Here is a 12,244-nt window from a genome sequence, read left to right on the forward strand (position 1 = left end):
ATTTAATGGTTGAATTTTTAAAAATCCTTTCTTATTATTAGTATACCTATTCAACTTTAGGTTATAACCTTTCAAATAAGCTGTAGTAGATTTTTATGTCTCTAATATGTAGTTTATTTTAAATTTTGAAATGCAATTTATACCACACTGCTAAAAATTACAGCCGGGACGGGAGGAATTGGCGTCGTGGATGCTGCCATGGTTCATGGATTTATAAGACATCACGTCATATGTTTTTGACAAGTTTTTTTTTTTTTTTTTGTTATTTCTGACGACAATAAAAAATGCAAAAATATTTACAAACACTCTCTAATATGCAAGTAACAAACAAAACCTATCAATTAAAAAAAGTTAACAAAAACATTGAAACGCATTTAAATGAGGTTTTGACAGTTTAGCACGTCATGTAATGTCATCATTTATTTGAACAAACAAAACAAAAAAAGAAATAAATAAACAATTGTGACAATCACGTACATAGAGTGTACGAGTATGACGGCCCACATGTAATTTCTATGTTTGCTGCACTTCGCCTTTTTATCACAACACAAACTTAGCAGTATCACCTCGTTTTTTTTTTTGCCACTGCCTTTTTATTTTTATTATTATGCAAGCTCTGTTTAGCTTACTCGGTCAAATGGTATAGTCTAAGTCAAATGAAGTAAAGAAGACAAAAAAAAAAAGAAAATAGCGCAACGGCACACTGCATCAAGCGTTCACTCCATGTACGGAAAAAGTGTCACATAGAAAAAATGTATCTGGCTAATTTAAGAGTCTTATCACGATCGCTGTAAATCAAAGCGGAGTGTTGTTACGAAGGCGGTGGCGCGGCAGCCGATAATGGAAGGCCGCATTACTTAACGTAGTCTAAATGGTAGCGTTACATTTAGAGTATCTCTTATGTTAGTATATTATATTGACAAATTTGTATTAATCTTATTTAATGAATGAATTTGATAAGGAATGCGGTGACACATCCGTGATTGAGTGATCGCTATTTTTCATTCATCAGTTTTATTTCCTTTTTTGAACTTTTGTATAATGAAATACTTTTATCTTTGTATATCAAAAAAGCAACTTTATCTTTTAGTATATGATGCTTTTATTGCAGTTTTTTTAGTCCTTGGTTAGACGAATGCAGAAGTGCAGACCACCAGCATAGTCAACGAAGATCAAACAAAAATAAGAACACAGTGTCGAAAACATTCAAAAATGTTTCACGAAAAATTCCAATACATTTCAAGCAGTAGGTAGATACTAATTCTGAATCCACTGGATAGGGTCAGATCTATTCAGATTCCAGGAAGTAAAGTAATGCAACAGTTCTCGAGTTGGAACGTTAAAATAATGAAAGTTGGGAGCTGTGAACTAGAAAATTATGATGTAGAGAAAGCAAGCTTTCATCTTGTAACAAAATGGCGAAACACGGGAGATGGATCACTTTTATTAGAAAGGGTTAAAAGCTTCAATCTCTTCACGAAGTCACAAAAAGTGGATTCGGAGATATAACGAGTTAAATTAAATACGCTACCATTGAATCTTATGATAAATGTCTTTGCCTAACAAATGACAATTTGAACCGAAACACTATTTGATCAAACTAATGATAGCTCTTAATAAAGTTTAACCTTGCACAGATTTTGGGACTAGATTTGGATTTTTTAAACTTGGTCCATTACAGACCTCCATATAATATGTTGTATTACGAATTAGATCAAGGTTAAAACAAAACCGCTGTCATTTTATATAGTTATAATATAGGGAATAGTTACTTTAAAGTTTTTTTTTTGTATTTCAAAGTTTAATTCTCACCACGGTGCATTTTGGCAAGGACTACCACAAAAATTTTAAAATATGTCATTTGTAGGCGCGGATTTGAATGGACACAGAAATGTTTAAGAGTAATCTGAGGACTGCCAGAATGGTTTAGGACATACTCAATTTGGAATTCTCTTAGTGTAGACATCGTTATAGGTACCTTCACCTTATCAAAAATAAAAACAAAATCTTATCACTACAACAGTGTTAACCCAGTATGGCAATAGCCAATTCTGCGCATGCTTCTGTTAGTTTGCATTGTGTAGGAACAGAGTAAGGTACCCTCTTGGTGCAAAATTTTAAGGTTCTATTTTTTTTAATCTAAAGTTTCTTTTGTCTGAACTACATAATGTCAATATTCCATTTTGCAGTTTATTTTTTTTTTTCAAAACCAGGAAAAAGTGAGTTTCCGCTATGTACTATTTGAGTTTTGACTCTCCACCAATATAAAAATAACCAAACCAAAAGCTTATTTTGCGTCATTAAAGTCAATTACGAACTACAAAGTTTACAGACGTTATTATTTGGCATTATTAAACAAAAATCTTATCTATTTTTTTTTTTAATTTAGTGTACCTATCTAAGGTGTGTTTTGTTTTAGGTATAAAGAAAAAAACAATTAGGTTTGAAAAATATTCAAGGAAAGTGAACTAGGTCAAACCTAAAAACATTTCGAACGCTTTACCTACCTACGAAGCTTTTTTTTTTTTTTCATTAAACTCTTGAACAAAGGTACAAGTTTGTTTGTCTATAAAAGTAGAACAAAACAACTGTGTTTACCTAAAGTCAATGAATTTAAATGAAAGAGCTTTGATAAGTAAAAAAAAACTTTTTGGATTTTGACAGAAAGTCGATAACATAACATCGTTAAATCCATTAAACGATATCAAATCTGATGTAAGACGAAAATCTGTCTGTTTAACCCAAACAAAAATGTAGTTTTTCTTTTGAATATTTTAACATTGATGAATATGAACAAAATTTAAGTATGTTTTTATTTTTTTTTTTTAAGGATAAAGCGAAAAAACTTATCTATTATACCAGAAAGTATGTGGTACAAATTAATCCAAGAGATTCAAGAATTTGTATTAATGAATATTTTTTACATTAAAATATTTTTAAAGGCTCCTTTGATTTTTAATACCGAACCCAAAAACAACATTTCTATCTAATATCACAGTTGTGACATTTTGTCCAACGATCGCTTTGATATCAACTTATCCCATGCAATTTTTGAACTTACTATTGTTATGGTTGCCAGTTTGATTTTGGTCTCATTGGCTTTGTCATTAATTTTTAACTGTATGAATGATATTTCAAGAATATTGTGTCAAAATTTGTGAGCTTTAAGGAAAATGTATGTCATCTAAGACACAACTCTTCTAAAGTAAGGCAAAAAAATACCATAAACTCAATTTTGTATCATAACTTAGTTGGCTTTTCTGGTACAATATTCTCTGATTTAAGTCATCAAATATGCAGGAAACAAAAAAATGCATTATACTGACTCAAAGTACGAAGCAGTCAATTATGCTATCTATTATACATAAACAAATAAACGGCTGCTCCCCATCTTACTTATTAAGTATTCAAATCAAACATTTATTGTTTCTTACAACGTTGTAAACTATTCATAAACTGTCGATTAACTGAGTCAATTTGTTTCTCATTTACAATTCCTGAAAAATTGATGACAAACTCACAACTGGCCTTGATTATTATGCATAACTTTCCCTTGGAATAAAATTTCATTGTGAGTCATGTTCATAAAAATGCAATTTTCCGTTTGGCAAAAAATTTAAACACAAGAAAGTCCAGAGACAACACCATATATGGAATTACATATATAAATCGAACTTTTATTTTATAAATATCTTTTTCGATCAATTTCAATTATTTTCAACCTACAGATTTATGGACTTTGAATTTGACTGTGATGCGCAAAACAACTTAAATCTTTGTTTGTTAAAAATTTAAGTAAAAACAAACATTATAAGGCGCGACTTCAAAATTTTTATAAATCACCTTAACAGAAGATGTTTTGTGTATAGTTTGAGTACCTACGTCAACATTTGGATACCAGATGCGTATTTATAGAAGTTCCGAGGTTCCACTCGCAATGTGCGGAAGATCGTTGATTAAAGATTCAAAACAGATCTTTTTCCAAGAAAATATGACAACAACATGTGTCTTTCTAACTTCGATTGCATAATTCAAAATTAAATTGACTTCAATGGTTGTTGCAAGTAATTTGTATTCTGGAGTGAAAAAGTCAAGTGTACGTTTCTATTTCACTTTCACATCTTTAAACTACTCAATAGGCAAAACTTGTCTGCAATTTCTTGTATAAAAGGTAATTGAAGTTTATATAGGGAAAGTATTATGCAATGGGTGTGCCATATGATGAAGAGAATCAATCAAAAACACCATTTGTTGATAGACGACTACCATGACGATCACGTTCTTATCTTGGAGACCAACCGACATGTCGTCCGTCGTCGCATCGCTGGCACACATGATACGTAACGTACTCTTGAAGACTCAAGGTTTTTGTCAAAATTAAAAAAAAAAAAAACTCAACAACAATACACAAAGTGTGATCGTTTTATATTAGTTTGCGCGGTGTATACGAGAAGTATATGATATAATAAAAAGCAGTAGTGTCGACATGTGAAGTAGTCAACTGGCGTCACCGGGGATTTTGGGCAAGATAACAATGCATTAATGTGCTGCTGCCTTGTGTGTAGAGAGAAAAAGTAGCGAACATAAAAATGAGTGCTCGCAGAAAAATTATTATCAGTATACTCAATAAGAAGTGGATTTTTTTTTTGTGTTACATTACGAAGGGGCCACTTAAAGACATTCTCAATTGCATGAGTCAGGGTCTTAATATTCCTTCGAGTACCTACCTACTTACATTAAACATTACAAACTAAAAGCGCCTTTTGATATTGTGAAGCGATTTATGATGCACTTTAACAAAAAGAATGCTAAGGTTATAAACAATTTGAAAAAAATATTTTTTTAATTGAACTCAATAGTGTTTCAAATAAATATAAGATCTTATGGTATACCAATACCAATATATGGGAAATCAATTGATTACAATTTCTTAGGGTCTTAATGGTGATGGACTTTCAAAATAAATGTAAAAATGGTTTTTCATTGAAAAGCATTGACATTAAAATAATAAAATAATACACTATGTGACAGTACAAATTTTTAACTGCCGTAACTTCACTATAGTAGAGTAACTAAAGCAAATTATTAGGGAGCCCGGCCGAACAGCTCTGATTTTGACGATTTTTTTTTCAAACGTAGGTAATTAAAAATACTTTAAAGTCTATAGATTAAAAATTGCCGGTGTTGCCGTATTGTTTTTTAAAATTAAAATTAATTTTTTTTTTTAACAAAACCATTTTTTTTGCTTAAATTTTATAAAACAAATGATAGCAAAAGATTCTCTAGGTAATTTAAGGAAAATATATAAAAGGCAGTAAGGGACAATCTTCCATCGTTTAAGCGATAAATGCAATTTTCTAACATTCTGACCTCAAACAAAAAAAAAAATATTTTGAAAACAACGGCAACACCTACAATATTTTAAAATACATTTTTAAAAAGCCAGAAGCTCATTCTTATCTCTTAAATTTAAATCCACTAATTTTAATCAAGACTTTTTGAAAAAATGGCCCTCAAACTCAGAATTAAAAAAAAAATGTTATTAGAAAAATTTAAAATGACTTTTTTCCAAACTTTTACTAATAAAATGTGAATTTATTTAAAAAAAATTTTTGGCCATAAATATTATCAGTTGAATTTCGAAGCAAAAAAGGTAAAATATATCACACTTTTGAAAAAAAAAAAAATGAAAAATTACTTCAATTTCAATGGTTTTTTTTTTATTAAAACTGAATTTTTGCATTGAAATAATTAATTTTCTCAAAGACTGTGGTAAATAGGAACTTTAAATTTTTGCTATTTAACTTTCAACCCTAAGGGTTATTAAATGAATAAAAAATAATTTTATGTTTAGATGTTGAACTTTAAAAAAAAAAATAAGTTACATTTTTTTTCAAAACTTTTATTAAAAAAAGTTATTAATGAAATACTTTTTAATTTTTTTCATAAACCGTAATACATATTGACATTTCCTTTTATAATTTGAAATCATAATAAATGCGGCCAGAAAAAATTTAAAAATAAATGCATTTTATATTACGACCAAGTTTAAAAAACGACATGTTAAAATTTTTTCAATAATTTTTTTTTTCAAAAATCTGAGTTCAATTACCATTCTTTCAAAAGGCGTTCATTCAATTAACTTAATTTTAATTTTACATATATGACTAAGCTTCTAGCTTTTAAAAAATGTATATTTGAATATTGTAGGTGTTGCCCTTGTGTTCAAATATTTTTTTTTGTGTTTGAAGTCAATTAATAAGAAAATTGCATCTATCGCTTGAACTATCGAAGATTGTCCCTCATACCCATATATTTTTTTTCCTTGAATTTCCTAGACAATCTTTTGGCATCAATTAATTTATGAAAGGAGAATGGGCATATTGGACGTTTGGACGGCCAGTAATGAAATTGGTATCAAATGAAAGAACTACAACGTAGGAAAATTTTTTACTATGGCCGTTTCGTTGTATTGCATTTGGAATGGAAGATATTGCAATATTAGTGTTGTTAATGCATCGTGCAATATGTGAAGGGCAAATTGAATTACTATTTTAATTAAATTATGAAATATGATTTTATGTCATTTTTTCTATGATTTAAAACCTCAATCTTGAATATCCGACCAATGGAACTCAAAATATTAGCTTTTTAAACCAACCACTTCAAGATTTTTTTTTAGTTTTCAAAAGGAAAAAACAAATAAAAAATTGAGAAAAAAGTCTTAAAATAGACTCGAAATTGATGTTTTAAAAAGCCAATATTTTGGGCTCTATTGGTTGGATATCCAAGATAAAGGTCTTCAGGTTCAGGGAAAATGACAGATTATCGTATCTTGCACTTAAAATACACGTTCAATTTTAAACATTGAGACAATTTGCATTAACTTTTAAATGCAAAAATGCATTTTATCGATTTCTGAAGAACGTTAGAAGGATAAAAATTCTGCACAATGTATGTAAGACTTAATTACATCAAAAAATAACAAAATCGTTCTTGGCCGCGGAACGTCCAAGTTCCATACAAAATTGCCCATTCTCCTTTAAGAAAAATTTTCGAAAAAAATTTGTTTTTGTTCACAAAAATCTTCAATTAAATTTAAAAAATCACAATGGCAACACCGGCAATTTTTAATCTATAGACTTTAAAGTATTTTTAATTCCGACGTTTGAAAAAAAAGATCATCAAAATCTAAGCTGTTCGGCCGGGTTCCCTAATATTGCCAATTTTTGAGCTTTAGTTACTCCACTACTATTCTTATTCGATTTTCAAGTTTGGCTGGAAGAGTAATACATTTTTTAAAAGTAGGTAAAATTCTTCAATAACAAGGGTAACAGTTTAAAAGCTTAAAAATTAACTCCTCCGCCTTAGTGTTGTCAAGGTTATTGGTGGAGCTCCATCTAATCTGTCATGTAACCATTATTCTGCACTAGAAGTATAAGGAAAACCTGCGTTTAGTTTGCAAGAAGAAAAACTACAAACCTTATATTGACTTGAAAGAAATGTACTTTTGCAAAAGACATTGCTACCTAGAGAAGCCAAGACAAAAATTAGTAAGAAGTCGTTTTTGTATTAAGAATATAGAAGTTTTAACTACTATACTAGTGCAAAATGGGTAGGTACTTGATAACACAGCCACACAAAAAAATATAAAAGTTCTGACCTGGGGTTGCCACTAGGTTTTTCATATAGTTTTTGGGTCGCTGAAACCGAATCCGAATTCCGTTTTGCTCCATCACGTCAGGTTTTCGAGATAACCTCATAAAATGTCACGAAAACAAAAAAATTTTGTCTCTGATCTGGGTGTGCGAATATGTTAATCATATAGTTTTTGGATCGCTGAATCCAGATTCGAAGTCAATTTCGCCCTATCACGTCAGGTTTCTGAGATATCCTCAAAAAAATGTCAAAACCAAAAAAACAAAATTTCTTATCTGGGGTTGCGTCTAGGTTTTTCATATAGTTTTTGGGTTGTTTAAACCGAATCCGAACTCTATTTTGGCGTATCACGTCAGGTTTTTGAAATATCCTCAAAAAATGTCTAAACTAAAAAAAAAGGTCTTTTATGACATTTTTTGAGGATGTCTCAAAAACCTGACGTGATACGGCAAAATAGAGTCCAAAACTAGCTGCTGATATAATAATATAATTTCTTAACCAAAGAACAATTCGCAGAAAATTCGGGGAAGACAATTTTAAGATCTTTACCGGGAGATAACACCGAATTTATCTCATAAAAATACATTTTTTAAAAATTAATTCTCAAACAGAACAGATTTGTTCTTTTGAGAATTAATTTTTTTTTTAAATTTATTTCTATGAGATAAATTCAGTGTTATCTCCCGGTAAAGATCTTAAAATTGTCTTCCTCGAATTTTCCGAGAATTGTTCTTTGGCTAAGGAAGTTTTTGGTGAAAGAATGTCATTTTCAACTCCATTCTTTTATGGGTCAATCTTTGATTTAAAGTGAATTTCTCAAAATGTGCCTTTTTTCTTTTAGTGCATTTTTTCGTTATTTTGCCCATTTTTAGCAAATTTAGGATAGTATGCAATTTATCTGTTATCTCATTTGGTAATTAATAGTTTGGCACTATAAATTTAGTTTTCCACAAATTTGTTTAAAACACATACCGCAATTATATGTTGCAACGAAAGATGCATTAAAATTTCAGTGATCAGTTATGCCGTTTTGCTCACTTTTTAACAAATTAGAGCCTAAACAAGTTTAACATTTTGATATATGATTGAAAAATTTATAATGCATAACCTTACCTTACCAACATTGAAAAAGAACGTTTGTCAAAATACTTTTTCCACTCAGAAATTAGCATTGCTAACACAAAAACGGCAACATCGAAGCATAATACCACCCATATGACTGACTTTGTTTGCTATCATCAGATTCATCATAACAAACCTTTTAAATGACCGTTTACTTGGATCTTTTATCTTTAACCGTTAAAGATTATTCTCATAAGATCGAAAAATGTTCATTTTGTCAAAATAATTATTTCGATCATTGTATGTAATCTTCATTAAAAATAAATTAAGATTCTAAATTTTACAGAAAAACTTCATACTGTCGGATTCAACTCGTTTATGTAACGTGACTTTTATTTTTTCTTAGTAAATGGTTAAAATAAAAAAAAAATGTTTTACATTATTATAAAACTAATAGGAATGCTTATTTTAGGGACAGTATTTCGTACAAATTTATATTAAAATTGACAAAAAGTATCTATTTATGTATTGGAAATTTTGTCTGAATGTCATCCATCCGCAGTACACAGAGAAAAAAAACATCTAAAATTAGGCGGATTTCTGCATGCTTTTTTTGCAAATCCGACTGCGTCTTAAATTAAACGGAAATTTACTTAATTTTCTTCTTATTATCATAAAAATAAAAAGATGTTCATCTTAAATTAACTGGATTTCCGCTTATTTTAAGAGAGCAGTCATCTTGGCAAAAAACCATGAAGAAATCCGCTTAATTTTTGGTTGTCTTTTTTCCTCAGAGTTAAGAACCTTCATTGTAGTCAAGCTTAGATTTTCTCCAATAAAAGCAACAACTGCTAAAGTCCAACCTACAAGCAAGCAATTCCAACCAAATTGTAACTGATCCACTGTCAATGCAAGATGCAATGGTTCCGAACTAGCATCTCGATAAATATTCAAATGAAAACCTTCGTGCACAGCTTGTGACAAACTATTTGAATCCCATTTTTCTATCAATCCTCTTTCAACCATTTCAATAATGAATAGATCTAGAATTTCCTTAAACGGTGAATGTGGAGGCATTATAAATCCAAGAAAATATTGCGAAATAAATGAATGAGCATTTCGAAATAACGGTTTTCTATAATTCGATTGCAAATTGATAAGAAAATCACTTCTATCTTTACCGATCGAATAGGCAAAACTTGTATTTTTCATCGAATATAACTCCTTGAAATACAAAGGATAATCAACTAAAAATACAAGTCTTTTCAAATCTTTAGTTTGCAGTTCTGTTTTTAACAAACCCCATTCAAAACTAGGAATCATCAAGGGAATATTGTCTTCAATCAAATCCAATATCGAATTGTATTGTGAAATTTCGATGGAAACTGTCAAAAACGATGTGAAATAAATAATGTACATGTTTACAATTATAAAAGAAAACACAAAAACTAGAATGTAATATCGATAAGCTGATGAAATCTTTTTTTCTGTTGGAATTCTGAGCATAATCATAATTGTTTCACTTATACTTTCCCACAAGTCAGCTTTAAATTTCAAAAAACGGTTCATCAAAACTTTTGCTAAAATTATGTAGATGACGGTTATGAAAATCCATATCCATAGGCTTGGAGAAAATGGCTTCATAAAGTATTCACTTGCATCCACATGTCCTTTTACGGGAACCATTATTGCCAAGTTTTGAAAATTTATTGGATAACTTAAATTTATACCGGGAGCATTACAAAATACATTCATACTGACATCAATTTTGTCATTTATGGCTGCCTTTATTACATCTGGAATATATAGTTTTGTCGAATTGTTAATTTGTATTTCTTGAAAAGTTGAATTGTGCTTCTTTAGGAAATTTATAAACATTTGTCCGTAACGCCCTCCGACTTGATATTGACCATTTTTGTCCGAATACCAAAATGTTCGTGGAATATCTTTTTGAATAGTTGTCCGAAAAGTGAAGTTATTTAGATTTTTCATGGTATCAGGAAGTTTGTCCGAACTGGTGTTAGAAATCTGTCGAATTTTCATTTGACTGTATGGAAAAAATGCATAGGAAATATCTTCTGCTGTTCCGAAAATTTTTGAGAATTTCTGTTTGGCAAAGAAGAAAAAATATCGATGTAATAGTTGAAAATTGACAGTAGAAATGATAACGAATTTTCTAAGAAGTAGAAGCGTAATAAGCTGTTGCAACATTTTGCAGAAATGCTGAGATTTGTTGCTTTTAACGACCAGTACAATATTTTTATACGCAAAAGTGTTGTTTTCACTTGAATTCAATGAGTTGTATATCATTATTGGATTATCTGGATACATTTTTATGAAATTTGTCAAAAATTCACCATGAAAACCAACAAAACACATTGCGGCTGAATTGCTGATTTTATAAACTTTTTGGATAAGTTTGTTTAATTCCAAATTCTCACTTGCGAATATAGTAGTTACACAAAAAAGTAAAAATGTTACAATATTAAAGAAAGTCATTTTTTTTTTTAAATATACAACAAGTTTGCTTAATAGTTTGTCAAGGTTGAATGTTTTTGTTAAACTAAAAAGAGGGCTCGTAACTTGTTAGGTAGTATTCATGTTAAATTATAGTTAAACTTTGCTTATTTTGGCAACACGCACATATTGGATGGTCATTAAGATATAAAACAATTAATTCGCAACAAAATTTTAAGTGAGCCATTATGTAATTAAGGAACACACATGCCTCGATTTAATCCTTTATCTAATTGTCAAATCTTATAGACCAAGAATTAAAAACGGTTATTATAAAAGAAGAGCAATTTGTAAATATACAAAATGAGTATTTTTAAATGAACTTTAAAACTCGTCAGGTTTGCTATTTTACTTTGCAATTTTTTAGTTGTGACAAAGAAAGAATCATATGATAAAAAGCTAAAAAACGAAAAAGGCGAAACATTTATCTCTATTATGGAAAATTATCCGTGTGATATTTGGTTATAAGTTCCAAGCTCATCTTTAAAAATAGAACTACATTAGAACTTTTGGCTCAAGACCGTTAACAAAATTTTGTTTGCTTTAATTGGACATAAAACATTTGAACGTAAAACCATAAAAGAATTTATGTAATTAATATTTGGTAACACACTGCACAGTTGAATCCGTGCGTACCTAAACCTTAAAGAATACTTTAAAAAACACCCACTCATAATTTGTTTCTTTGTTTTTCTTTGATGTTGTTGTTGTTCTTTTCAACATATTTGTTCTGGCTCAAAACATAGTATTACGTCATGTTATTTCCGCTGAGGTTGATTTATTATTCACAAAGCGTCTGCTAAGTCTTCGTTAATGATTCTAAAGTGTTCCCCTATGTAAACTTTGCCGCTCAAAATATGTATCGACCTATCAGTATTGGTATTGGTAAAAATAATTTTAAATCGACACTCTCTTGTACAAAGACCCTTGGTCATTTAGATAATATTTATTTAAAATTCTTTAACAGTAAGTAATAATAAAAAAATAAAACTGGGCGAAAAAAAAT

The 12,244-nt window shown here is 29.7% G+C and overlaps 1 protein-coding gene across 2 annotated transcripts in view; it reads left to right on the forward strand.

The window, feature by feature from the left end:
- The window catches only part of LOC129908293 (plastin-3), a 57,549-nt gene that overhangs the window by 9,197 nt on the left and 36,108 nt on the right, over positions 1 to 12,244 (forward strand). The window contains exon 1 of one of the 2 annotated variants that reach the window (XM_055984701.1): positions 2,328 to 2,334. The exons of the other annotated variant lie outside the window; for it this stretch is intronic. The gene's annotated coding sequence lies outside the window, so the exon portion shown is untranslated. Of the gene's footprint in view, positions 1 to 2,327; positions 2,335 to 12,244 lie in introns of those variants that run through there. 2 annotated transcript variants of the gene reach the window in all.

Source organism: Episyrphus balteatus, chromosome 2, assembly GCF_945859705.1.
Source record: "Episyrphus balteatus chromosome 2, idEpiBalt1.1, whole genome shotgun sequence".
NCBI lineage: Eukaryota > Metazoa > Arthropoda > Insecta > Diptera > Syrphidae > Episyrphus > Episyrphus balteatus.